Genomic DNA, 27,243 nt, shown 5'->3' on the forward strand with positions numbered 1-27,243 from the left:
ACATACATGCCAGAACACTTTGACATTGCAGCAGTGATTAGGCACGTAGAACGGTGTAACACGGCTCAGAAGTGGGTTGATGCAGTGCAGAGCATGTGTACCTTACCCACAATCTACATGAACAAGTACATTATGATGTCAATCAATGAACATGAAGGCAGTGTAAGTGCAAGTTCAGGCATCACGTGCAATGTGCATGCAATGGGTTGCATGCCTACAGGAAAACCATCCCCCCTAAGTGAAAATGCAGGGAGGCATTGCCTGGCAGCGAAATGGTTACCAGAGAACTGTGTATTGCCAAACAGTGTTGACTACTGTCAATTGCATTATCCGAGTCAACTGACAACACACCAGATGAGAATGGGACAGTAAGCAGGACACATGATGAACCCTCACGAGTAGACCCATGTGTGCAGTAGCCACCACACCAGTTGAACATAGTCAGGGGGCCTGAAACAGGGGGAGGCCTGAGCCCCACACAGACTGTGACACCCTAAACATGTGCGTGATGCAGGACTGAGCCAGAGTTGTCAATCTGGAAAAGTGAATACCCTTCATTTGAATGATAGACGCATCTTGATGGCCTAAGGCCAACCGTTTTAGGCACAGAATTATAGAAATACAGACTGCTATGCTTGACGAACAAGTGGCCATTTTAAACGTAGCAAGAATCGCCATTTTGCTTGTTAACCATTGCTCATTGCTTTCTGTCTAAACTGCTTTGCAGCTTGCAATTCTTGCGAATTCTGCTTACTCTGCTCTACTGTTAACATTGTTGTCTGAATATGAAAGGGCAAGGTTGCGGGACTGAGGAGTTCGTTGAAACTCCTCATGAGTAGCCCAGAAAGGAATGCCCATGCTCCCTCTCTGTAGCCTTGAGGGAGAGCTGCAGGGCATTTAATCATTTCACAGCTGCCAGCCAGTCTCGTACTGTGGTAGAATATGTTAGAATAAAGCAGCTAAAGGCTTGAATTATGCTCTTCTTACGGCCCCCCCTCACAAAACCCTTTAGAGCATGTCGGCTCCCAGGACACTAATAGCACCTCATAGATAGCAAAGCTTGGAATGTGGCTCTTCCCCCGTGTGCAGCTTGCTTCCAAGAACAGAAGCACTGTGTTCTGTTCAACAACTAGAAGATGCCTCCGCACTTTCTAAATTACACATTGTTACTAGAATAGACATCGAAAGTGTCATAATTGTCATACTCGTCGGAAATGTCCATCATCATCCCGAGTTCAAAGAAACTTAATAAAAGGGGGGTGTTAAACATGACATAGCTGATTGTATGATATGCATTTTGTATATATGTAACTGATGTACGTAATTCGCTCTCTTGCGTCCCTCGAGGTCTAGAAAATACACGTTGCGGGACGTGAGACCACAGTTGGCCAATTTGGACTATTTTTGCTTGCAATAAACCCTAGGATTGGGAATTTGAACCTCGTGTCTGGCACATCCTTTCGTGTATGGTTAATGCCTTGTTTCCATATCGCGAGGGACCCCTAGGGGCCCCTTTCAGAGTGGCCATGGAATGGATGATCAAATGCCATTAAATGTATTTCATCATGGACATGTACTACAAGGATCATCCGGGCAAGGACACATAGGGCCATGCATGGAATGCACATGGAGCATGAATGGGCACTCATGTCCCAGCGGAGCATCTTCCATCTGAACAGTCTGAGTGAGACACCATATATGAGGTCAGACTAGCCAGGCTCAGGAGACTTACTACCAACGTCTCCCACAAACCGCATCTTTTCACCCTGTGTTTTCTGCACTTAAACTATATTGGCACATCTCACCTACTAACAAACCACCTGCTAAACATTCAAGTGTACTGTTGGCACTGCAGGCCATTTGTAAAATCTGGAACTTTGAATGTATATTACAGCTAGGTGTTTGTACCACTATGAAATGTTATCATGTACTGCTATGTGTATATATAAATACTTAAAAGCTTTATAAAGATAAAGTATCAGCCGATGAATAATAAAAAGCTGATACTTTCCATATGAGTAAGAGTCTGGTGTTTAACAACAGTGAGTGTGCTGTTGCCCACGATGGCTGCCCCAATTGCATGGGCACTCATAAGGGTCCATAACCAGTTTGCATTGCATTCCTTTTTGCATTTCCTTTAACTCATAGAGGGTAGGACAACCCCCTTGTTATAATGAGTGAGACACCCAGCATCACGAACAAAGTATGTACCCAACTGTATGTGTCTGGCAGGTTGACAGGGGGAAGTGTGCATGTACACAGGCGCATTGAACAGGCCATTGCTTTACTCCAACATGACACCCACCAGTGCCATGGTGAAATTGGGGCGCAGGAGGTTGGAGGAGCAAGGGAGCATGCCTACGTGGAGTACCCACATGCAGGCAGAAGACACATACACGTCAGTCATGCGATGACATAGTCCCAGTGCTGAGTGGAAAGACACCCCAGGCTACATGCAGAAGGCCCAGTGAGCTGGAACATGGACCGGAGGGGCAGCCGGGTGACCAGCATGTGAGCAGGGTGCAGGTGTGGTGATGAGGACAGTCCATGTTTGCTCTACATGTCCAGCATCCTGCACAGCAGGCACGCATCAGTGAAGCATTGCATGACTCACACATGAGAACCATGTACACATAGCATGTAGTGGCAGTCAAGCACAACACATCACACAAGCAAACCAAAAATGGCCTGGACAAACACGCGACAACACTCACTGGATGGGGCATCAAAGTCCAGCATCTCTCCCACTCCTTCGTACATTTCTGCCGGTATGAACTCTGCAGCAACTGACTCGTGCAAAGTGAGGTCTTCCTCCTCTGGTGGTGGCCTACTGCCAGTCACCAGAGTCATTTTATAATTAGAGGCACGCTTTAGCTTAGCAGAGCGTCGGAGGTCATCCCAACGCTTTTTGCACTCCTGGGTTGTGCGCACCTCATGTCCGATTTCACTGACACCCTCCGCAACATGCTTCCAGTGGGTCAAAAGCTGGGCAGCCGTAGTGTGACAATTCGGGCCCACTAGTATATCACGGTCGTGTTACGACACATAGCCCACAAGGAAGTCCAGTTCCTGCTTGCAGAAAGGCTTCTTCCTTGATGTGCCGGAGGCCGGAGCCGTGTCTGGGGTCCCAGCCTCTGCTGCAGATACAACATTCCTCCTCTTGAGCAGTGGTCCGGACCCTGGCTGGCAAAAGCCGCCCTGATCAGTATGGGCAGTGGCGCTGGTGGATTGAACTGAGGGAGTGGCAAGTGGAACAAGGATGGAAGCCCTGACTTGCATCAGTGGCTGCTGGGTGCCCTGTAATGGACCCTGCGCAGCAACATCCGCTGTGCCAGGGTCATTGACCGGGACTGTCTGGATGGTAGACTCACAGCCGGGGTGCTGTTGGCTGCATCTGCCCATGCACTTGCCAACACCCGGCCGCTCGGGGCAGCAGATGACAACCCTGCCCCAGGGACACGTGCCTCGGTCAGGGCAGCCCTGCATGCACTTACGGTGTGCCTCCTGACCTCCTGGAAATCTTCCTGGGACTCTTCAGGTGCCAACGCAGCATGCGCTGGCAGACCCTGAGCCGCCGCAGTGACCTGTGCTGTCTCCTGCCCCTGCCCGTGGACTGCACCACTTGCACCAGTGGTACCACCCTCACCAGGCCCCATATGCGACTCTGTAGCAGCCTCCTCCTCCTCTATGCCCACCACCAACCTGGATGACTCTGCACCGTCTTCTGCCATTGCAAGCCCCTGTGGGGGCTCATCCGCCCCTTCGGCTGCAGCCGTAGTGGCAGAAGCGGCACCAGTTTCCTCGCTCCCAGATGATGGTATTTCCTTGGAGGGTGACTGGGCCTTGCGTCACCAGACGGTGGAGGCATCTCTGCCGCTTTGCTCCACAGTGTCGTCTCCGCCCTCTTCACTCGCCGCTGTGTAAATGGAGACATTGAACACAAGCATCAGGGTACTGAACTATAGTCCCCTAGACACAAAGCAATGGCACATGAGTGGCACTGTCAAACGTCACTTCCATCATGTCCATCCACAACACATGGGTCAGTGCAGGCAACACACATGCAGGAACAGGCATGGCACATGCAACATACATTGGCATTCATGTCCAAGGCACCGTAGTTGTATCCAATGGCGGGCTGATTCTCACATGCACCATGGGACATGCTGGTCACATGCACACACGTCACCGGAGGGTCATGCATTTGGCCCGGTATACCCCCGGAAACAGTGGATAAAGGGATGACTAGGCTGTATCAGTGAACCAATACATCATCACCAACATGTGTCATGCATCCATGGTGCACACACTACTCAAACACACAGACATGTTCATCATGCATGTCCATGACAACAGCACACATTTCTCACACCCCAAACATGTTAAATTACAGACACAGGCATGCATATATGTGTGCGTTCTGCATGCTGCTCCGCATTATGCATTGTTACACATGCACCATCCATGTGGGTCACGCCTGACTGGACTCACATGTGGCACCATCATGTCCCTGCACACACGCAGGAGCTTCCCCCCATACGAAGAGGTAAGCCCGTGGGCTAACTGTTAATCTTTTCATTTTCGCCGCATTGCCATCAGAAAGTGCCACTTTAATGTGCCATGCGAAACCTACAGCAAGCTTTTAATTTAATGACTTGCAACGTTCGCCATTCATGGTTCCATTGTTGCTTTTGAATGAGCCCTATATTTCACTTTCTAGCCGCCGACATTCCAAGATGGCCGCTCACCACCATCAGCTGCTCCACATCCCGAAACAGGCACCTCCAGGCTGCTGCCGTGCCTGATTGGCTCTCCTGCCCGCAAAACCAGCCAATCCACAAGCCGGGAGGCGTAGCCGGCGCTGACACTAAGGCCTGCACGAAGGCTAACTCCCCTGTCCCAGCCTGTCCTTGCCTTCCCGGCCGTCGGCCAGAAACCCTGCCTCCATCTTGCAGCTGTGGGGCCCTCAGCAGACACCCCAATAGGTACCATACTGATTACTGCATGGAAGCTTCTTTCCAGTTTTGTGCCACCATTGCTTCATCCCGTGTGTTGCCATCAACATGGATCAAACTTACTAACGTTGTCATTTCGCATGACTTAGTCTAATTTACACTTGACTTCGCCCACTATTGCAATGCGTGCCTCATTGGTACAACTACATTGAACTGCACCCACTTGAAAATGTACTTCTACAATCCGGCTCTACAATCCGCTGATTTTGCACGCCTCTACCTGGTTACGTCCGACTGTATTGCACTGTAGTATACACAGCAAACTGTGAAACTAGGTAATCCACTGCCCATGCATTTACTTCAGGGGCTTTATTGCTGTTTGCATACTGTATTTTAGGATTTTAAGGCTTTTCAGTCAAAATTTGTTTCTAAGTAAACTACTGATTTGTATTGCCCTCAATTGCATTACTATTGGTCGCTTGCCATTGTACCGTGTGACCTACTTAGAACCTTTGGTCGCTATTTACTGCACTCTGTGACCTAACTGAGACCCTTTTGGTCGCTTGCCATTGTACCGTGTGACCTATTCAGACCCTTTGGTCGCTAGTTACTGCAGCCTGTGACCTATCTGAGACCCTTTTGGTCACTTGCCATTGTACCGTATGACCTATTTAAACCCCTTGGTAACTAGTTACTGCACCCTGTGACCTAGCTGAGACCCTTTTGGTCGCTTGATATTGTACCGTGTAACCTATTTAGACCCTTTGGTCGCTAGTTACTGCACCCTGTGACCTTTCTGAGACCCTCCCGGTCGCTTGCCATTGTACCCTGTGACCTATTCAAGACCCTATGTTCGCCTGTCAGGCACGTTGTTAACAACTCTAAGTCATGCATTTTAGTCCACATAGCGAATCTTGAATCTAGGCGAACCTATCTGCACTCTACACACTTAGATTATAAGACTACTAAACATCAGACTACCACAAGATAACCTGCCAACAAACACCGCTATGACATCTCTCATGCCCAACACATCTATTGGCTACCTAGCCATACTCTCTACACTTTCTGCCTTAGCCTTTACGGCAGACCCTCGCCACATTCTGACTACAGGAAGGGAACCAACCAGAAAGATGTACACACAGTCACCACCTAAACAGACTGCTCCCTTGACCTGGACCCAACTGAATCAGCCTTGTCCCACCGGACTAAGGAACTCTAGACTAGGCACTAGACTACCCAAACAGCCTGCTCCCCTGTCCCAGACCAAACTGAATAAGGCCTGTCCTGCCGGACTAAGGAACTCTAGATTTGGCACTAGACTACCCAAACAGCCTGCGCCCTTCGGCCAGACCCAACAGAGTCAAGCCTGTCCCACCTGACGAAGGAACCTCAGACTAGGCACCAGACTTCCCAAACCACCAAGTGGACACCTACCTCTTAGCCACACTAAGAAGGAGCTCAAAGCACCAGCCGTAACATGCACACAAGGAAGCCTAGCTGCAATCAAACCCCTTGCACCAAATCCTCTGAAACTTTGCCCAACAAGGTCCACACTAGCAATAACACCGAAATAACACAAAACCTCAAGGGAGGTCTCATCAATGCTAGATCTCTAATAGCCCACGCCTCGGAAATTGCTGACATCATCAACTGTAACCAACTTGAATTCCTAGCAGTTACCGAAACATGGCTACACAAAGCCTCTGGCCCTGCCCTCATGATAGCCATACCCCTAAACTTCACCATCTTCAGAAAAGACAGGGACACCTCCAAAGGAGGAGGCATAGCTCTCATCTGCAGAGCAAACCTCACCATCAAAGAAATAGACAGCCTCACTATGCCGCCAGCTGAACTACTTTCCCTAAAACTAGAAATCTCTGCCACACGTACCATCACTATACACCTTATCTACAGACCCCCTGGCCCACTAGGCACCTTTGAAGAAGACTTAACCACCTTATTAAACACTAATGCCAAACCGGGAACACAAATCATCCCATCAGGCGATTTTAACTTAGGTGACAAGGACCTAAAAGACTCCAATGCCTCCACCATAGCTAACACTATTGGGGAAGCAGGCCTCACTATTCGGAATAACGGCCCTACACACTCTAATGGCCACACATTGGACTGGGTCGCAGACATCAATTGCATTTCCCTCATAACAGCAATTAAACCTTGCACATGAACAGATCACTATCTGATCTCACTGACCATTTCAGACCTTCCACAACCCAAATCTACCAAACCCATGCTCCACCTGCCCTCACCCGCTGCAAAAAAAATATAACACTTGCAAATCTTCTCCCCCTTATCCAACCTATCACTAATCACTCTAGCCAGATCTCTAACCCCAGCAATCTAGTCGACCTGTACAACAACACCATCAACTCGGCGATTGACGCCATTGCGCCGTTGAAACCCACTAAATCAAAACCTATTGCCCATCTGAACACCTGGTTCACCCCCGTGCTAAAAGCCCTACGCAAAGAGAAAGGACATGCAGAAGCCTGTTGGAGAAAAAAACCCTCTCCCCACAACAATAACCTTCTCACTGCCCTTACTAACAGCTACAAAAAACAAATCATTCAGGCAAAAAAAGAGACCTTTAATGAGAGAATCAAAAAAGCGAATTCGAATACCAGGGAAATCTTCTCCATTCTGAGAGAATTAGAATCCCCTATTGCACCCATAGATTCTTGCTCCAAAGACAAAGCCTGGTGCACTAACATTCAAAAAGCCCTATGCAACAAAATCATAATTTTACAAGACAAAATATTAGCCAAAAATTCCACCCTCCACAACATCGCCCTCTCTACGCAAGAAACCATCTTCCAGGAACTTGCCACCAACCAAACTAAACCCCCTAACCAATTTAGCTTTAGAGCCATCTCTTCTGCGGAAACTAAGAACATCATCTTGTCCTTGAAACCATCCCGATGCCTTGGGGACACCTGTCCTGCCCCAATTATTAAAGAGGCTGCACATGAACTAGCCTCTTTCATCACATCATTTATTGACTCCTCATTTAAATCATGCTCTGTGCCAACAAACCTTAAAGACGCCTGGATACTACCTCTCCTAAAAAAGTTAACCTGGACCCCAATGTCCCAATGAACTATAGTCCCATAACAACTGCCCCGTTCCTCCTTAAAATCTTAGATAAAGTTGCATATCTTCAGATCCAAGCATATCTGGAGAGCAGCAACAATCTACTAGGGACAAGACAATCAGGATTTAGGCGAAGACATGGAACCGAAACGGCTCTCCTTGATCTTAAAAACCAACTAGACGAGCGCAAAGACAGAGGAGATGTCTCTATTCTACTACTCCTAGACCTATCAGCTGCCTTTGACATGGTAGATCACAAGGTACTTTGCAATCACCTCAAATCGGCAGCCAACTTCTCTACAAAGCCACGGCATGGATAAATTAATTCCTGGACCAGAGAATCATAAGAGTCTTCTCACCTTCATCAGCAGCGGATCCAGCCCCCATCACCTGCGGAGTCCCTCAAGGGTCATGTGTTTCCCCTACGTTATACAATATTTTTACAAAGCCTCTCTTTGATATATTGGCCAAACTAGGGGTCTCATATACCAACTACGCCGATGATACCCAGATTCTTATCCCAATCCAAGGTGATTATGAAAAAGACACCAGACTCATAAACAAAATGTATCAAATCATCCAAACCTGGATGGCCACACATGGCCTATGTCTTAACGACGATAAGACTGAGCTCTTACTCATCGGGTCTACCAATAACCTGAACAAACTACCCCAGCTATACAATTCCATCACTATCGATGGCATCAAAATCAAGGTAGCTAAGGAAGTTAAAACCTTAGGTTTTTACTTAGACTCTGTTCTCACCCTCGACAAGCAAGTAAATGCTACAGCCTCAGCAACCAGTTACACCTGCAAATTCATCCATGCCTGCAAACCATACCTTTCCACAGATATCTGCACCACCATAGCGCAAGGCCTCATCCTCTCTAAATTAGACTACTGTAATGCACTGTACCTAGGCACCAGTAAACATAACATTAACAAACTCCAAACCCTGCAGAACAATGCCCTTAGAACAGCCCTAGGAATCCCCAAAGGACAACACATACCTGTCCATAGAAAAGCCGTCAACTGGTTGGCCATCAATGACCGTATCAAATTCAAAACTCTGAACATTACACACAATTGTCTGAACAACAATGCTCCTGCATGCCTGACAGAAAAATTCACTAAGCATACCTCTGAATGTCCCATCAGAAAGGCCCTCTCAAACAGCATCAAAGTCCCCAACTTTAAACTGAAAAGAACTGGTGGGTCCAGTTTCCCGGTTCTAGCAGCGCAGCTCTGGAACTCCATCCCAGATGCACTTGGAGCCACCACTTCCTTCCATGTGTTCAAAGCTAATGCTAAACTTTGGCTTAACACCAACGACCGCTAAAAGCCCCAACTGCACCAAATACTCTGTATATTTATTGTAAATACTTGTAACTGTAACAGATCGTTCATGTAAGTCATCCGACATTGCAACACAAATAAGGTTTTGATATATGTAACACATCTCACATGTAAGTAAGAAATACTTGATATATGATCCTGTAACATAAGAAATGTAACTTATTCATGTACCTGTAACCCAAGATTTATTTTCTGCAAGCACCCAGTTGCTTAACGGCCAGGCGCGCTCTATAAATAAATAAACATAAACATAAACATAAACACATCCAAACATGACCCATTTTACACATGCAGCCAAGTACCAGCTCACTGCAACATGCCCTTTTTTAAACGTGAGTGCATGGCCACTTACCACTCAACTCCAGACGGGCCTGCATCCTGAGGATCTGGTGGTGAAGCACTGGGCGAATGCACTCCAGGACCCTCATCTGCTGGGTGGTAAGCTGGCCCTGGTGCCCCACTGCATCCTCTGCTTCCAAGAGGCGTCAGGCCTTCTTGAGGGTCCTGGACTTGTAGTCCTCCCAGCGCTTCTGGACGTGTTTGATGTCACGGGGTGCCACCCCCTCTGCATTGATGGCACCGACTATTTACTTCCAGATCCTCTTCCGTCCTTCCTTGTCGGCGAGCAATGGTGTGAAGGAGGCATCATAATGCCCAAGAACTTGCTCCACCAGGATAACAGCTTCCTTTTCACTGAAGCTGGTAGCCCTCTGCATCTCTGGCTGGGGGTTGCCACTGATGCTGGAAGGTGTTGTGTCGGACATGGCAACCCCCGAGGCAGTTGTGGGTGGGCAACTGGGTCCTGGGGCTGGGCTGTGGAGTGAGGGTACTTCAGTCGTGAGTCTTCTGTTCCAGCAGGGGTGGTCACTGCAACTGGACCCCTGCAGATGGCAGATGTGCAGGCACCAAATGGCAGGGCACGGTGGCAGCAAGCAGGCAGCAGCAGATGGCTCGTGGGAGGCTGCTCGGGGCTCTGGGGGGCAGTAATTAGGCCTTCTGGGCAGGAGCGTTGTCTTCCATGTGTTGTCGCGTGGCCAGCTTGATACGGAGTGATTTGGCACGTGAAAAAACAGCACGTCAGTGTGGAATTCGAGGAAAGGCCCTTAGCACGTAAGCGCTAATGTGACGTAACATGCGCAGGCGTTTCCCTCGCCACAGGTTGAAGGTCCCACTCTGTACGTGCTCTTCGTAGGATGCGGTACATGAATTCTGAGGGTGCGCATGGACTTTTCCACGCGTTTTGGCTGGCGTGAGCAAGGTATGTGTATTCTGAGGGGTGCGTGGTGAGTTTTACATGCGTTTTCGCTGGTGCGAGCGGGGTACGTGTATTTCAATGGGTGCACGTGGACTTTTACACGCATTTTTGCTAGTGCGGGTGGGGTACGTGTATTCTGAGGGGTGCGCAGGGAGTTTTCCACGCATTTTCGATAGTGCGAGAGGGGTGTGTGTATTCCGAGGGGTGCACATGGACCTTTACACATGTTTTCGATAGCACGATTGGGGTACGTGTATTCTGAGGGGTGCACAGGGAGTTTTCCATGCATTTTCGATAGCGTGAGAGAGGGTATGTGTATTCCGAGGGGTGCGCGTGGACTTTTACACGTGTTTTCGTGCTTGGGGGGGCTGTATGCTGGTCCCCTGGCCTTTGCTCCATGTCGGAGATTTGTGCAATGTTTTTGGTGCAGGGCGGGATTGGGGGCGTTACTGGCGCTGCTGCAGTGTCGCTGCCCTGCTCTACGGCTGGTCATGGATGTTGAAATCCATGAATATGCTGTGCGTTGAAATGGGTTTTGGTGCACGCGGCTGGCCCAGACTGTTGCACGCGCACTCTGTGCGCCAGCCGCGTGTGCCACTTGTGCGCTGAATTCTATGAATTATTGTGTATTAATATTTATGTACCGGCAGATATCGAAACCCTAGATGAAATTCATGAGGATATAGATTATATATGTTCATCATCGGTAGTAGTGGGTGATCATGAATTTATGTTGACAAGAGGTGATTTAAATGCTGGTTGTAGAGATAATGACTGTGGTCCCAAATGCAGATGTGTAAAACCTGTGAGTGTAATGACCAAACATAGGGGGAATCAAAAAGAAAAGTTATGGATTGACTCACTCAAAGAGTGGGGTGTTTTAATGTACAATGGCCGTACATCGGGAGACTGCCCGGGTCAATGCACTTGGTCTGTAGGAAATAAATCATCTACAATTGAATACTTTTTTGGTACTAACTCTTGTTCAGAATCTAGAGGTAATAACATAATATCCTCACCGTTCCTATGTGTTTCAAGCTTGGTCGTTAGAAGAGAGGCATACCCAACATGTACTATAGAGACACAAAAAAAAAAGAGTACAAACGTTGGTCGAGAAGAAGGAGGTTTTCAGTCTGAAAGGGGAAATGGCAATCCATGTTTTCTGTGCTCTGTAGAGGAAAAGTCATACCAATCTGGCAAATGCTTTTTAAGGCCAAAGAAAACACTCAAAGTCTAATGGTTGACTTCATTCCTGAGCGCCGATGGAAAGAGCATGTACTGTCTAACCTGATTACCAAAAACAAAGAAACAATGGACCAAAGCTATGAGGGGAGATGGTTATTATCTCTCAGGGTTGACAATATATACTCTGCCATTGTAAAGTTAAAACGGTCCTGAATGGCTACTGTCAATTATAGTCCACCTACATTCTGGTAATAGTGTTCAAGTGCAATTGAATAATTCTGGCACTACGACGACACCAATAGTGGGTAAACAGGGGGTTGGGCAAGTGTTGCATGGCACCCCTGTGAGGGGCCATGGTACATCCCATGGCGTTGTGTGGTCACATGGTTACCCATGTGACCAACCTAATAAAAGGTCCGAGCCGCTTCCGGCTCGGGAGTCACGAGTGAACCTGACTCCGCGTGGTGTGTTGTGTTGGTGCCTGGGGGGTGCCTCGCCACGTGTGCTGGGCCCAAGGTCGGGGCCCAGCTGGAGGACGGTGCCCCTGCCGGGCAACGCCGTCCGGACGGTGCCCCTGCCGGGCAACGCCGTCCCTGTGGGTCCCCCAACCATGTGAGGCGGGTTGGGGTGCGACCCCGGCCTGGGTGCCCCCAGAGCCGGGGCCGCGGTGGCCAGGTGGACCTGGCCACGTGTGTGGAGCTCCGGTGTCCCGGAGCGGGTGGGACGAACCCCCACCCTTCATCAAGCGGCGTGATCGCCGCACGGCAGCGTGTGTCGTCGGGTGCTGCCCGACACGAATATGGGGCTGCCCGGTGGACCGGGACAGCCCCCAACAATGGCGACGAGGATGGGATCCCGTGTGCCCCCCCCCCCCAGAAGTTTTGAGGCGGGCCCATCTCCAACGGGGCCCGCGCCCGAGCAATGGCGTGGCGGGCCCGACACCAGCTGGGACCGCGAAAAAGGAAGATGGCGGCGTTGGCCGCGAGTGGAGGAGGGTCTCTCCCCACCGGCGTCCGCAGGAGTAGGGATGCCGGTTTTCCAGCCCCGAGGGGGAGGGAATGCCCGCGGCGGTGGCCGCATGGAGGAGGCTGCCTCTTCCCCTGTGTGGGACAGGGTCTGCGGTGCAAGCCGCTAAGGAGTCAGCTGGGAAGGGGGGCCGCCGTACAGCTGAGGCGGCCCCAAACGCGGCGGCGGTGACCGCGTGGGCTCCCCCCTCCTTCTTTGACGGGGGACTGCCCGCGGTTTCGGCCGCCATGAATAAAAGCACTATGGCGTCGGCCACAGTGAGGAGGCGACGCCACGCCCGCGATATGCGGGCCGAAATGTGAGCGGCGAGGGACGCCGCATGAAGAAGGCGGGCCCATCACCAGCTGGGCCCGCAAGGAAAACATGGAGAGGTGAGCGGCCCCTCCCCCAGCATGCCAGCTGGCCGCCCACCACCGCGCGGCTGCCCCATCGACCAGCCGTAGAGGGAGACATGAGGCGGGCCCAAAACCAGCTGGGCCCGCGTGGAAAAAAAAAAAAAAAAAAAAAAAATGTGTGTTGCAGGCCCGAATCCAACAGGGCCTGCAAAGGAAACAAAGGAGGCGGGCCCAGCACCAGCTGGGCTCGCAAGCACAATAGAGTGCTCGCCCCGAGGAGCGGGCGGAGAGCTGCCTGCCCTCCCACCCGCAGGCCGCGGCAAACATCGCCGCCGGGGAAAATATAAGGCAGCGGGCCCAACACCAGCTGGGCTCGCAAGGAAGCTGCCCGCCCCGGTGGGGTGATCCTGCGGCGTCGCAGCACCGTGAGGGGAGCTGTCTGCCCCCCCAACTGGAGGCAAGCATGCGGCAGTGCCCTTCAAGAGCATGGGCCTGCCGTGCAAAGAAAAGGGGAAACGAGAATGCAGGCCCCCAGGCCCCTGCAAGGAGGAACAGGGTTTTCTCTGCCACCCTGCCACGATCTCCTCTCCGTGCAAGTGGACTTGGCCGATGTGGCCCCTGGGCCTCCCCAGGTGCGGCTTTGCCGGTGTTTTGTGTAATTGTGTAGTAACTGTCCTAAATGAACTCTGGTGAGGGTGCGAGCTGGTTTCCGGCGACTCCATACGGAAGGTGGACCTCATGAGTGACATTCCCCCGGAAGACTGTGAGCCGGCAGACATGGACTTGCTTAAAATGGTCCAGTTAGTGGGCAATGTTGTGTGGTGCCCACCTGTAGGCTCCGAGTGCTTTATGTGGTGCCAGTAGCCCTCACTGGTGCCGTTTAGTGATATGAGAGCCACTCACCCAGGTTAATAAAGGGTGTGCAAAGTAGTAGAGTGGCTCAAATAGTAGTAGTTGTGGCTAGATGGGGATTTTGGGGTTTTTGTTTTGTCGATATGAAAAAGGAGGAGTGTTGCATGGCACCCCTGTGAGGGGCCATGGTACATCCCATGGCGTTGTGTGGTCACATGGTTACCCATGTGACCAACCTAATAAAAGGTCCGAGCCGCTTCCGGCTCGGGAGTCACGAGTGAGCCTGACTCCGCGTGGTGTGTTGTGTTGGTGCCTGGGGGGTGCCTCGCCACGTGTGCTGGGCCCAAGGTCGGGGCCCAGCTGGAGGACGGTGCCCCTGCCGGGCAACGCCGTCCGGACGGTGCCCCTGCCGGGCAACGCCGTCCCTGTGGGTCCCCCAACCATGTGAGGCGGGTTGGGGTGCGACCCCGGCCTGGGTGCCCCCAGAGCCGGGGCCGCGGTGGCCAGGTGGACCTGGCCACGTGTGTGGAGCTCCGGTGTCCCGGAGCGGGTGGGACGAACCCCCCACCCTTCATCAAGCGGCGTGATCGCCGCACGGCAGCGTGTGTCGTCGGGTGCTGCCCGACACGAATATGGGGCTGCCCGGTGGACCGGGACAGCCCCCAACAGCAAGGATGTGTCCTGGCCACCCTCCTGTTTAAACTTTATTTGGCGGATTTACCTCTGAAGTAGTTGGCAGAAGATGGGTATACTGTCAAGATGGGTCCTCTATTAAGATTAAGAAGTTAAGATGATGGCTGATGGCACTTATAGCGCTATCATGGAGGGTGAGAATAGAAAGGCCAGACAGCTGACTTGCTTTATAAGTCGTTTTTCGAACCAGACTGGAAGGGATCCTCAAAGTTTATAAGCAGAGTTTCACACCTGCAATTCTCTACAGACTTGAAGCATTAGCCATGAAACATCTGTTGTGGCTTCATATAGTGGAAGGTTCCTTTTGGAGGATGCTTTTGCATTTTCATCCCACTACGCCAATGGCTCACTTATGTTGAGAATTGGAACTAGTTTCCTTTAAAAGTCAAGCACTTGTACAGATGGGCTCACTTTATATTAAATCAACCGAGATGTCCACTGTAGCAATTCTTAGGCACAATCCATGAGACGAGATCCTCCAATAATTTTGGAAAATTGAATATGGAGTGTTTCTCTAACATGACTGATCCCCCAATTATCCATGTGGTACCAAGTCAGAGGTCCTGAATGGCATATTTAAGAACAAATTGGAGCAGTGGCACTGGATAAATAACTATTCAGATCTTCAGATACTGCACCATTTTAAATATGTATTGAGTAATGGCCATCAATATCTTACAACCCAGCATCTGGTGGAAATTCCCTGCCCGGCTGTCCATAACTTGGTGTTACTATTGTGAGTAAGCCAACAGCCAGTGTTAGCACTGCAAGGTGCTTACACTAACATCCCACTTGATCTGAGAATATGTTGTATTTGTAAGTCCCAAGTGAACACTGAATCCGTAAGACATGTATTTCCATCGTGTCCAATGTTGGGACCAACCTATATGACAATTCTGGGTATGTTTGTGGGCCATTATGAGTCCATAAAAAGTGACAAGTTCTGCCAGCATCTATTAGAACATACATTCATACAAATATCTCTGTAAAAAGGAGAAGACAGAGGACATGGAGATTTCAAACCAAGATATCTGTATTTATGCAGAGAATCCTATTTATGGTGATTTTAAGGACATTCTTATAGAAAGTCAACACATCCAGATGGCATGTAGGGCTGTGTAAAATATACTTGAAAATGCCATATATTGCAAGAATGAGAGGTCGATTTGACATGCCTTTTGGAAGTGAACCCAGCATGGCAATTCATGGTGACTACAGTTGGGTCTGCCCTGAAATTATCTCATGTCTGCTGACAACTTTATGAGCATTGTGATGGAGGTTTGTCGTTGCTCAGGCAAACGTGAGAGTGTGACATTGGACAGGCAATCCTTGATGGAGTGCCCCATCAAGCTTAGAAAATAAGCCTAGATTTTGAAGGGATCCAACAGTGGGGTAAATGCAGCAAAATAACATCTTTGGGGACTAATGGTCCACAATCAAAATGTGTAATTAGGGAAAACAGATAATGGCCACTGTTTGTGCTGTGGGTCAGTGAAGCATCCTTTTGGATGTGCACTAATGTTTGCAACTTTTGCGGCTATGTCTGGAAATGAATGGCTCTTGTGATGTAATCTAGTCAGCAGGTAGACCATTTACTACCAATGCTATTGGTGTCAGGGGTTGGAATTCAGCAAATATCTGCGACATCTAGGAACTCTGACATGGGCAAAGCACATACTACTGGACACGACAGCTGATGTCAGCTGTGAAGATGTGACATTCCCATCTTCTCAGACAGGCCTCTTTGAAAAATAGTGGCTTGATTCAGGATGAATAAAAGGAAGAACATATTCACAAAAGGGGAATACCCTTATATCCAGCATGAAACAATGGGGTCATCTTTTATCCCAGCAACATCATTTTAAGAGCTAATTACAAACTTAGCTCGTGTGTTAAGGATACCAATATTAATTTCATCACATGCTGTATATGCAGTTATATCTCCTTACACCATATTAAATAAAACATATATTTATTTTTATGTTGGTATTCATAAAAATATTCTAAGCAACACTATTCAAAAAGGCATCAATCAAATCATGATATACTACAGTGACAAACGTTGTTGTAGGCTCTCCTGAGTGAAGGAAATTCCATAGAGCAGGGTATTTTATCCATGTTCGTTCTCAGTAGAGGGGTTCCCACAAACATTAGTAATTTTGTAAAACCTGGGGTTTCACCATAAGTAACCCAGGGTAATCCAGTGGTGGAACCCTTGCTCACTGTGCCTTAGAGAGGCTCAGATTCACCTCACCTCACTGAGGAGGCCCAACAAGACCGAAACACGTGTCTGGGGTTGTTGATGGTATACTTGCTCAGAGGAGAATTGTCTAGCATTTCAGTGCTGGACTGCCCTTGTAGGTGGGACAAAGACTGATATGCAAGTGGATATTTCTCCTGTGTGAAGGGTGCAGTGAACTAAAACGTGGTTGTAACCCTCCGGAGTGGAGAAATTCCATTGAACACGGTATTTGACCCATGTTCGTTCTCAGTAGAGGGGCTCCCATACTCATTTCCCAAAAATATTATCATTATTAATTATGGATAAAAGAAAATGAATATGAAACAATACATTAATCACAAAGGAATAACAAACAACAGCATATAGACAATCAGTCAATATTGCAAATCTGATGATGTATTTTAAATAATTTTCCAACTTCGGGCTGTCAGCATAAACATGTTTCACTGTTTTTATTTTGGAAAAAGAAGAGAGGAGTGTCAGAATTGTAGTAATCAAGTGATCATATCTTCTATGAGTTATGTGATTAGAAATCCTTTCTCATAAGCCTATTGTTCAGCTAATGATATTATCAGATTGCACAAAGCCTCAAAATTGGCAATGAATTGTATTGCCCCCTTAGAATTAAAATCAATATGTAACATAGTACATACGCAACCAGAATTACATCAAAACAAAAACATGATTTGCTAAGAAATATCTAACCCAAAGAATTGTAAGCCACCTCAGCTAATAAAATTGAAATGCAACGATTTTGCCAAATTCTTTTCTGATAAAATGTCAAAAATATGAGATGACATTGCCCACTTACAACGAGCAACTGGATCCTGTGGTCGTAAAGCACTGTGTGTATGGGAATCATTTACCTTGATTGATATAGAATATGTTGTTAACACTATGTCCAGTTTAAAACCTACTTTCTTTGCTGAAGCTCTTCGTCCAGCAAGACAGGTAAAGGAACTCTTTTCAGTTTTTGCACCATCTTTCCTTAACACAAGGATGTTTTCCTGACCCCTTATAAACCTGTTTCGTATGCCCTTTACTAAAGAAAGTGAATCTAGATTTCAATTCTTTATCTAATACTGACCAGTAACATCTCTCCACATTTTGGTAAATTCTGAGAGAGAGTAGTATCCCTACAATTAAATGACTGGATAAAAAATGCAAAATTGGCTAGTAACATTTCAGTCAGGCTTCCTAGTTGGCTATAGTATTGAAACAGCAACCCTCCAGGATCTAGATGACATAATAAAGTCATTAGACAATCCAGGCTAATGTGTACTGCTGCTGCTTGATTTAACCGAAGCATTTGACACCATTGACCATGAGATCCTTCTTAAGATATTAATACAAAGAATGGGCATTAGAGGATGAGTTTGAAAATGGATTCAGTCAGACCTGAATAATCAGAGACAAGATAGAGAATCGAAGTGGAACAAGAGCATTCAGACCCTTGTGCAATGCCTAGTGGGGTTCTGCAGGGCTCTATTTAACGTCAGTACTTTTTAATTTAGATATGGACCCATTGAGTGATTTGATCTTGAAACATAAAATATCAATACATCAATAGGCAAATGATACACAATTGTTTCTAAAAATGTTGCCAAATGGAGCCTACAGCATATAACCAAGTGTCTCCATGATAGCAAGGGTTATATCCCTTCAAACGCCTTTTAAAAATAGAGTTCCACCTAATCTCAAATGGGAAAACTGATTTATTATTGACCGAAAGCTTCAAATTTTCCAGAAAGCAAATATTTCGGCATCTCTAAGCCAGTGTACCTCCACAGTAAAGTATTTGTGTTTTATGATAGATTCACAACTTTTCCTGATCCCACAGAAAAACTGTCAGGTCACAGCACCAATTGTCCATGTACATTCATTGAGAGAAGTACAGCCTTAGGTGTCCATTTCCCATTTTTGAACATTAATCATAGTACTAGCCCTTTCACTAATAGATTTCGGGAATTCTATGCTTGTGGGGTGCCAAAATCATCCCTTGCCCCTTTAGGATCTGTTTTTAATTCTGCAGCAACATTGGTATATGGAGACATATGACCATATTTCATACATTGTTTACGGAGTTGCATTGGATACCCATTGAACAAAGGATCAAATTTAAGATGATATGTGTGGTATACAAAGGTCTTGATTTTAAGGCTCCTGAATTTCTCTGTAACAAATTGAGAATTTCAGGAGGCTCAGGAGGAATAAGTAGTCAGGAATTTCCTATATGTGCCAGTGCCAAGTTTTAAACATTCTTTTTCAATGAACCCGTCATTCTCAAGGTGTGTGGTAAAACTATGGAATGCCCAGCCAAAAGAAGTACGTTTGATCATAGACTTTTTAAAGTTCAGAAAGCTTGTTAGGGCTTAGTTGTGGAACATGGCTTTTTAGGATTTTGAGGTGACGAAAATAACATTTTGTCTGATTTTTAAAATCTGTTTCAGGGTTTTACTGCAAAATTAGTTTGGGAATTTAAAAAAATATATGGCAAACTTAAAGGTTCATCTAAAACTAAATACAATACATGGACATCCTACCAGTTAGATAAGGGATGCTATGTGTCAGGAATGCCCCAAGCTCACGCTCTCGTGCTAACAGATCAACCTTTCAATTCAGGCCTTCGCCCACTTCCTCCAATCCTCCATGCAAATCACGTAAAACTTCAAGCACACAATGCTGGAGTTAGTCTCGCAAAGGTAAAACCCCTACCTGCTCTGTCTCATTGTGGGAACGCTGGGGTTGTTTTCGAAACGCTGGCAGCCTATCCATAGACTCCCATTGGTTCATGCTCAGCGAGATGCCGTGCGTCAAGTCAGCTGATGCCTTAAAGATTGCACCCAGGATTCAGAACACTGCTTCTGAATTTTCATTTCCAGTGGCGTCTTCATTGTTGTTTACCTTGCTCTAGTTTCCTCGACCCTGTTTTGTATCTGGACTGATTTTTTCTGTGTCCTCGGCTCTTCTGCATTGATTGACAGTGACGGTTTTCGACCCGGAACGTCCAACGGACTTTGAACTATAGCTTGGATTAAGGACGTGGTTACAGGCGTCCTCATTTCGTCGGTGTTTGGTGGAATTCAGGGCTCTTGCAGGCGTCCTCGTGCCGTCGGGGATAGTGTGTTACGGGACTGTTTGCTACTTGGAATCACCTCCACCGTACAGATTAAGGACACGTGAACATTCTCCAGGAAGTACGGCTCTTCTAATCTAAAACACTGGTAAGATCAGTACTGTACTCTAGTGTATTTCTATCGCCTTATAGTAATTTGCTAGCTTATAATTCTGGTTATATTTCCAGGGTTACGCTTTCCATATACTTTGACAATATCACTAGCAGACACCCAAAACCTTCTTTTCCAGCGGTGTACCAGGGCGTAACTTATTTTCGGGCAATACTCACCTCAATCTGTCCTTTCGTACTCTTGAGGGATATATTGTCAGAAAGACCCAATAACTTCACGATGTGTCAGAAACTGCCATTCTGTTCTGTCTTTAGATGATACGTCAAAAAACACTACAAGCATGAGATTATGAGGGCCGAGCAATGTTATAGTAAACAATGTAAGAGTATTGATAAGGCAGCAGTGGAAACAACTGCCATCGACCCGATACAAGAATTGGCTGAGAGTGAACACATCCTCTATTATGAATGCCAACTGGAAATACCTGTTTAAGCTACTTAGTAAAAGAGATGAAAAAAGATTCTCTACTATCATTAGAACGAATAGTCATTAATCTACTAAAATGGAAACTAATTCCATTAGTATGGCTAACTGGAAAAATACAGTGAAGAAGCTATACTATACTAATGACATTACCCCAATAAAATCCCAATCATACTTCCCAGCAAAAGAGGTTTTGGAAGATTTTATCAAGGAAGATATGAGGATGTTATGTTCCCTCAACAGTTTAGGGCAGTGGGTCCAGATATGATACCTAATAAAGTTTTAAAAGATAATCCGGACTTCTGAGCTCTATCACTGGAAAAGCTATTTAAGCGGATATTACGGGAAGGCATTATTCTGGGAAGTTGGCAAAGGTCAATTATGGTTCCCATCTTTAAAGGTGGTGACCATACAAAACTTACCAACTACAGATTTTTTGCAATGGTTGATGCTAGCTAAAACATGTTTACTGCCTTGCTCCTTAGAAAGCTAAATAAATGGATCAGGGACACTGACATCTTACTGCAATATCAAACTGGCTTTCGCCACGGAATGAATAACTTGACAAATATAATTTTACTATTAGAACAAAGAATCCGGATCATTTGTATGTGGGTTTTATTGATTTTACCAAAGCCTTTGACACGGTATCTAGACTGTGCCTATGGGATGAATTACAGAAACTTGGTATTGACCCAACTTTATTGTATTTGATTAAATTACTATACTCTGACACAACTGTGGGGATAAAAACAAGTAATGATTGCATACTCACCACAGAAATACCCACAAACATTGGTATTGAACTGGTTTGTGTATTGGCACTGAACTCATATAATATTATAAATATCCGCAACATTCCTTGTATCATAGGTACATAGGTACCACACCGTACCTTGGATCAGTTATGCTGATGATACTACATTAATGGACTGCACTCCCATTGGTTTACAGCAATCAATCAATGCAATAGCTGAGTATGCCCAAAGCAACAATCTCCAAATTAATGAATCTAAAACAAAAATATTAATATTTGGCCCTAAGGGAAAATCGTCCAAATTTGCTGGGCATATTATTGGTGTCAAATTGGAGGTTGCACAGAGATATAACTATTTAGGAGTGCCCATCAAAAGCAAGCCCTGTAAGGATTTCCACTACACAAACTTAAAATTGAAATTGCTGAAAAAGTGGTTTCTCCTTAGAGAGATTATGTATAGAAAAGGTGGCAACAGCATAGAGGGTCTCATTAAGGAGTATACTAGTAGTATTATCCCTAGTATCACCTATGGACTTGCAACAATTTCTGAAAATAAATTAGAAGTTATTGTGCTATTAGAGGCCAAAACTATTCACACCATCCTAAATGTGCCAAGGTCAGTTCCTGTGACAGCCCTTCGAATGGAGATGGGCATTACTTCAATTAAAACTATACGACTGATACAAAAGTGTGCCTTATATTTCAATATTGGTTGACTCCGACTCATTCAGATGAAAAATAAATATATGGGTTACTACCAGATCAGTATAATAGAAATTGTAATAATCCTTTATTGATTAATCTGAAAGAATGTGTTGGAAAATATTTGAAACTTCTTAATATCGATTATGATATACGATATGTTAATCCTAAGCGAATGAGCCATATTAAGAAGAAAGCCAAAGAACAGGATATGGTAAGGAACAGTGAATATTTCGCTAAAACACCATGTACAAAGAGTATAGTATTCAGTCTTTTACTCCGGGTGTTCCACGGTCCTATCTCACTAAAATTTGCCCCAAAGAGATCAGAAGATTTATCACATATCTGCGATTTACCATCTTGCCGACCATGGAGAATTTAGAACAATGGGCTAAGGTCCCAAGAGAGAAAAGACTCTGTTGCCTCTGCGGATTGAAAATTGAGACATCTACACATATTCTCACACAATGGTTGTAAGTATGGTTATAGTTACAGTACATGTGTAACATCCATTACATCTATAGAAGGAAATCAATTCTGGGCTGCAATTTATTTGGGAAAATATGTTGTTAAATCTTGAGCCGCGTACTTTGTATGGAAGGAGACACTCGCCCGAATAACAATTTCCCAGAATATGCAATAAGGAGATTATGTTCTATTCTGATAGGATTGTAATAGCCTTTTACAAATATGATTATATTGATTACAAATGAATGAGCCTAACTTTTACATAATTCATGTCATACTATATTTTATTATTGACATTTTAATGTGATGTTATGGAAACTCTTTTATTAGAAAATTTAAGGTTTTAATCAAGAAATGTAGAGTAATCAATTGTCTTGCCTCAATTTTGATATGTGAAATGTGTTCTTTATATGTATTTTTCTTATAACAATATTGGTTGATTGTGTAAAGGTTTGTATTAACCATTAGCACACATAAATACATTTAAAAAATAGTTTTTAGGATGTTTGAAAGTTGTTTTCAGGAATGAATAGCATGTATATTTTCTGTGAATTGTGTGAATAATATTTGTATACATGTATTCAATGTACACAATTTGCACTCTAGAAAATGTTTTAATAAAATAATACTAAAACCAAAAAAGTGATGGGTGGAATGTTTTGAATCAATCTGAACCACTGGCATTGCTCTGGGCGACCTTCCAACCCATCGTTTTTTAACCCGTCTGCGCCATTGCAAAAGTGGTCTAGCCATATGCAAATCAGTCAGGTACTGCCACCAATGGGAGCAGCCCAGCGCAAACTGCTTAGCCAGGTCCCCTCTGCATGGAAACATAGGCAACCCCACGCATGTTTTAGCCTTGTTGGGCCTCATCTGTGTGGTGCAGCTTGGTTACAGGAGGCGCAGCAAGCAAGAGTCCCACATCTGGCATACCCTCTCTCACACAGGGAGACAAACTATAACCAAACAAGTGATGGGTGGAAGGTTTTGAATAAATCTGAACAACTGGCATTGCTCTGGGCAACCTTACACATCAAAGTTTTTTAGCCTGTCTGCGCCATTGCAAAAGGGGTCCAGCAAGGGGATACTTGTGGTCTCATGCAAAAGGGATGTGAGCTAGCAGTTTGGGCTGGATTGGGAAAAAGCCTGATTTTCATATGGTCTTTCCCTTTTTGGTATGGCTTGGCAGGCAAAGAACGATGGTCTGGAGGGTTGCCCAGAGCAAGGCCAGAGGTTATAATTAATTCTAAACCTTCCAGCATCACCTTTTTTGTATTGCGTTAAAAAAATTAATTAAATACATGAAATATTTGTGGTGCATACCAACCAGTTTTCCACAGGCTCTGGCTGATCTTTGTGCAAAAAACGGCTTTGTGACCAATCACTTCTCGCTGCCCTTCAACTCTAATGCACAATCCCAACCCAATCCTCACATGCTCATGTCTTACTCCTACACTATGTTACCCAAGCCTACGCCCTTCTTGTAACCTGCAGTCCCCCACTCATGACTGCTCAGTGCACCTTCACAATTACTAGTACCCTCTCTCTCTCCTAGTGTCCCCAGACCACTACCCCTCTCCCACATGGGCAATTTACCTAAGCCCACCTTCTTCCTCCCAAAATGTTAAGGCACTCCCAGCAAGGTGATTGTTTTTTGGGTTGTTTTTCTTGGGGTTATTTAGTTTACTACAAACTTTTGGCAATTAAAGTCACAAGCTCATCAAACACATTCAAAGTATTCAAATCATTCTGAATATTCCAGGTCCTTGAATTTGATAGTCAATCCAACATTATCCGAAGTCCTCTGAGTTCTCAACTCCGAGCAACACAAAGTTAGATGTTTCAAGGTTTCCGTCTGAGCATTACACAGTCTGCATTTGTCAGTTCCTGTGATCACTCAGTATCTACATAAGGTGGTCTTTGTATGTAGTATATTTAATCGGAATCTAAGAAACAAATATCTAGGTATTGCACTCGGAAACATTTTGAGATATAATGGCGTCACACTGAAAGATTTTTTCAAAGCATATGCACTTTAGAATTAGCCCTTTTTGATCTGTGTCCCTCCAGTCATCAGCCCAGAGTGTCCTTTTTAGGTGTGTAGGTTTTCAGGATAAGATGTCAACGGATAGTCCAATCTTTTAAAAAAATCTTGTTACATCTTTCTAGCATATATAATCCACAAAACGAAGGACCCTAAACTCTCACTACAAAACAAAATATACCCTTGTTTCGAAAACAGGTCCCGTATTCACAACCTCTGGAGCAAATAAGGGCTGTGCACCATGTGGTCTATTAGTAAGTTGCATCATTAAACACATCAAAATGTTATTGTTATTCAATTACAAGCACACGTTTTTCTTTTTCATAAAAAAAAACGGATTGATTAAATCAAAACATAAAACAGCATATAAACACATCATTAGAATATACTGTTGTAAAATATGTACATCAACTACTTTACTTTACGACACAGTGTGAAATAGGGAAAATCAATTTGCCACTGTGTCCCTTCAAGTATTGTACACTTGAAAAGTAGTTGATGTATATATTTTATGACTGTATATTGTATAGAGTTTCTGATTATAAAAGTGTATAATCAGCAGGAGCGAAAACTTTCCATATGTTTGTCCAATTAAAATGCCCTGGGCGTTTATTTTTTTGATTTTGCCCTTAAAATGCTCATTCCATGGGTTTTCACATGCACTTGTGCTTATCATTGTGCCTAGATATTTTATAGCCAGCACCAGCCTGATTCTGTTCTTGTGTAGAATCCAGTTCGGAGTCTTTGATTTTTGACACCTTCTGTTCTCCAAAATCAATATTTTGGACATACTAGCGTTGATTTGTAAACCACTACGTTCAACATACTGTTGAAGGATGTCTTGTTTCCTCTGCAGTCCGAGCTGGGTTCTATCTAAGATGACCATGTGAAAACATAAAAATGATATGAGGCCGGGAAGCCCAAAAAGGAAACACACCAACATAGGTTACAAAGAACATACAAGTGCTTTATTTAAAAGCTACAACAGTTACCAAAGTCAATTGACAAATGGATAGCTATTCGGCTCTCAGAGTAACATAACGAACTTCAACGAGAGTTCAATGCGTTAGTGAGAGAGACCGTACATTGGAATACTTGGGTCTTTTATACTGTTTGTCCAGCCCTTGGCCAACCCTCTCGTGGGTTAACCATTCTAGGAGTCGGGCCTACGGGTTCCTTGCCAGGTCAATCCTTTAATATATGCATTTTGATTAGTTTCACTGATATAGTTGTACATTTACATATAGTTCAACGGTTGGACATGGTCTCAGTTCGCGACCCCGACAAGTGGCCTGCAGGCATATTAATTATTCATGCGTACGGAGGTCACAACGGCCAGAATCTTACTCAGAATGTCATTCGGCCTCCATTTTGATGTTCAGGGTGACTTCCATATAACAAGAGACCCTAAATGGCGGCTTAATCCAAGATGGCGACTTACATTACTTTCTCTAAGGTCAAGACCTTGCCGTGGAGTTTGTTCGCATATGATGTTTAGACAACTTGGCGTAGGCCAATACACATACAATTGTTGCGATAGAAGGCATAATATTGTTTCAATTCCGACAAACCCTCCTTTTGGCCTATGCCAAGTACTAATATCATTTCTAATATCTTTGTAAATAACTCCATGCATTGTCGTCCATACATCCTGAATCATTATCTGTAATGTCTATAGACATTAGGTCGTTCATCAGAACCTCTTGTAACACAAACTCTTTAGATGCTGTATCTGGGGCATACATTTTGTGCCCTACTGTGCTCACTGCTTGAGCACAACATCCCCCTAGCATTGCACATACACTAGGTAGACATTGGAAACAGCAACAAAGGAATAGCAGGATTCCGAAAATAACCAGTATAACAGAGAGCACCTTCCAACCCCAGGATCGTAGAGCATCCCAGAACCAAGCACTAATACTCCAATCTCCCACAGGAGCATGCACTTCTGAACTAAGGATGTGCAAGTTCTGAATTGCTTTGAAAATTGTCGGTGAGGAATCTGGTACGAAAACACAGCAAGTGAACCCCACTAATTTGCATACTCCACCACGTTCTGCCAGGATGACTTCTAATGCCATCCGATTTTGGAGTGCTACCAATCTTATTGCTTTCTGTTCTAGTGTCATATTGTAGAGTATATCCATGGTCCGGTTGATGGTTCTCTCCAGTACCCTTGCTAGTCCCCTAATATTTTCAGAATTTGCTATCTGTCCCCAAAATGGCACAACTGATTTTGCTATATCTCCCAATACTTGCCCAGGGGTATCTGCGTTCTCGTCCTGCCGCGGGCGAGCCTTAGAAACTTCCAATGTACTAGCTATAAATACCCCAGGTAACAGGATCCCTAAATAACAGGTTCCCTGCCAATCCTTGGGCAACCAGGGAAATGCTGAACTACCACGAACAAAATAGACAGGCCCCCCCTACATACAGAGGCCTGTTCTCCCCGGTCAAATTTACAATGTTGGGGGCGCTGTTGAGCAGCCGACAAAATGGCTGCCTAGCTTTCTAGCTCAGTGTGCTGCCGCTTTATATCTGCTTCCATCTGCGGTTTGACATCTTGCCCCATCTTCAAACCCGACTCC

The sequence above is a fragment of the Ambystoma mexicanum genome, chromosome 12 (assembly GCF_040938575.1).
Source record: "Ambystoma mexicanum isolate Mex_15411 chromosome 12, UKY_AmexF1_1, whole genome shotgun sequence".
NCBI lineage: Eukaryota > Metazoa > Chordata > Amphibia > Caudata > Ambystomatidae > Ambystoma > Ambystoma mexicanum.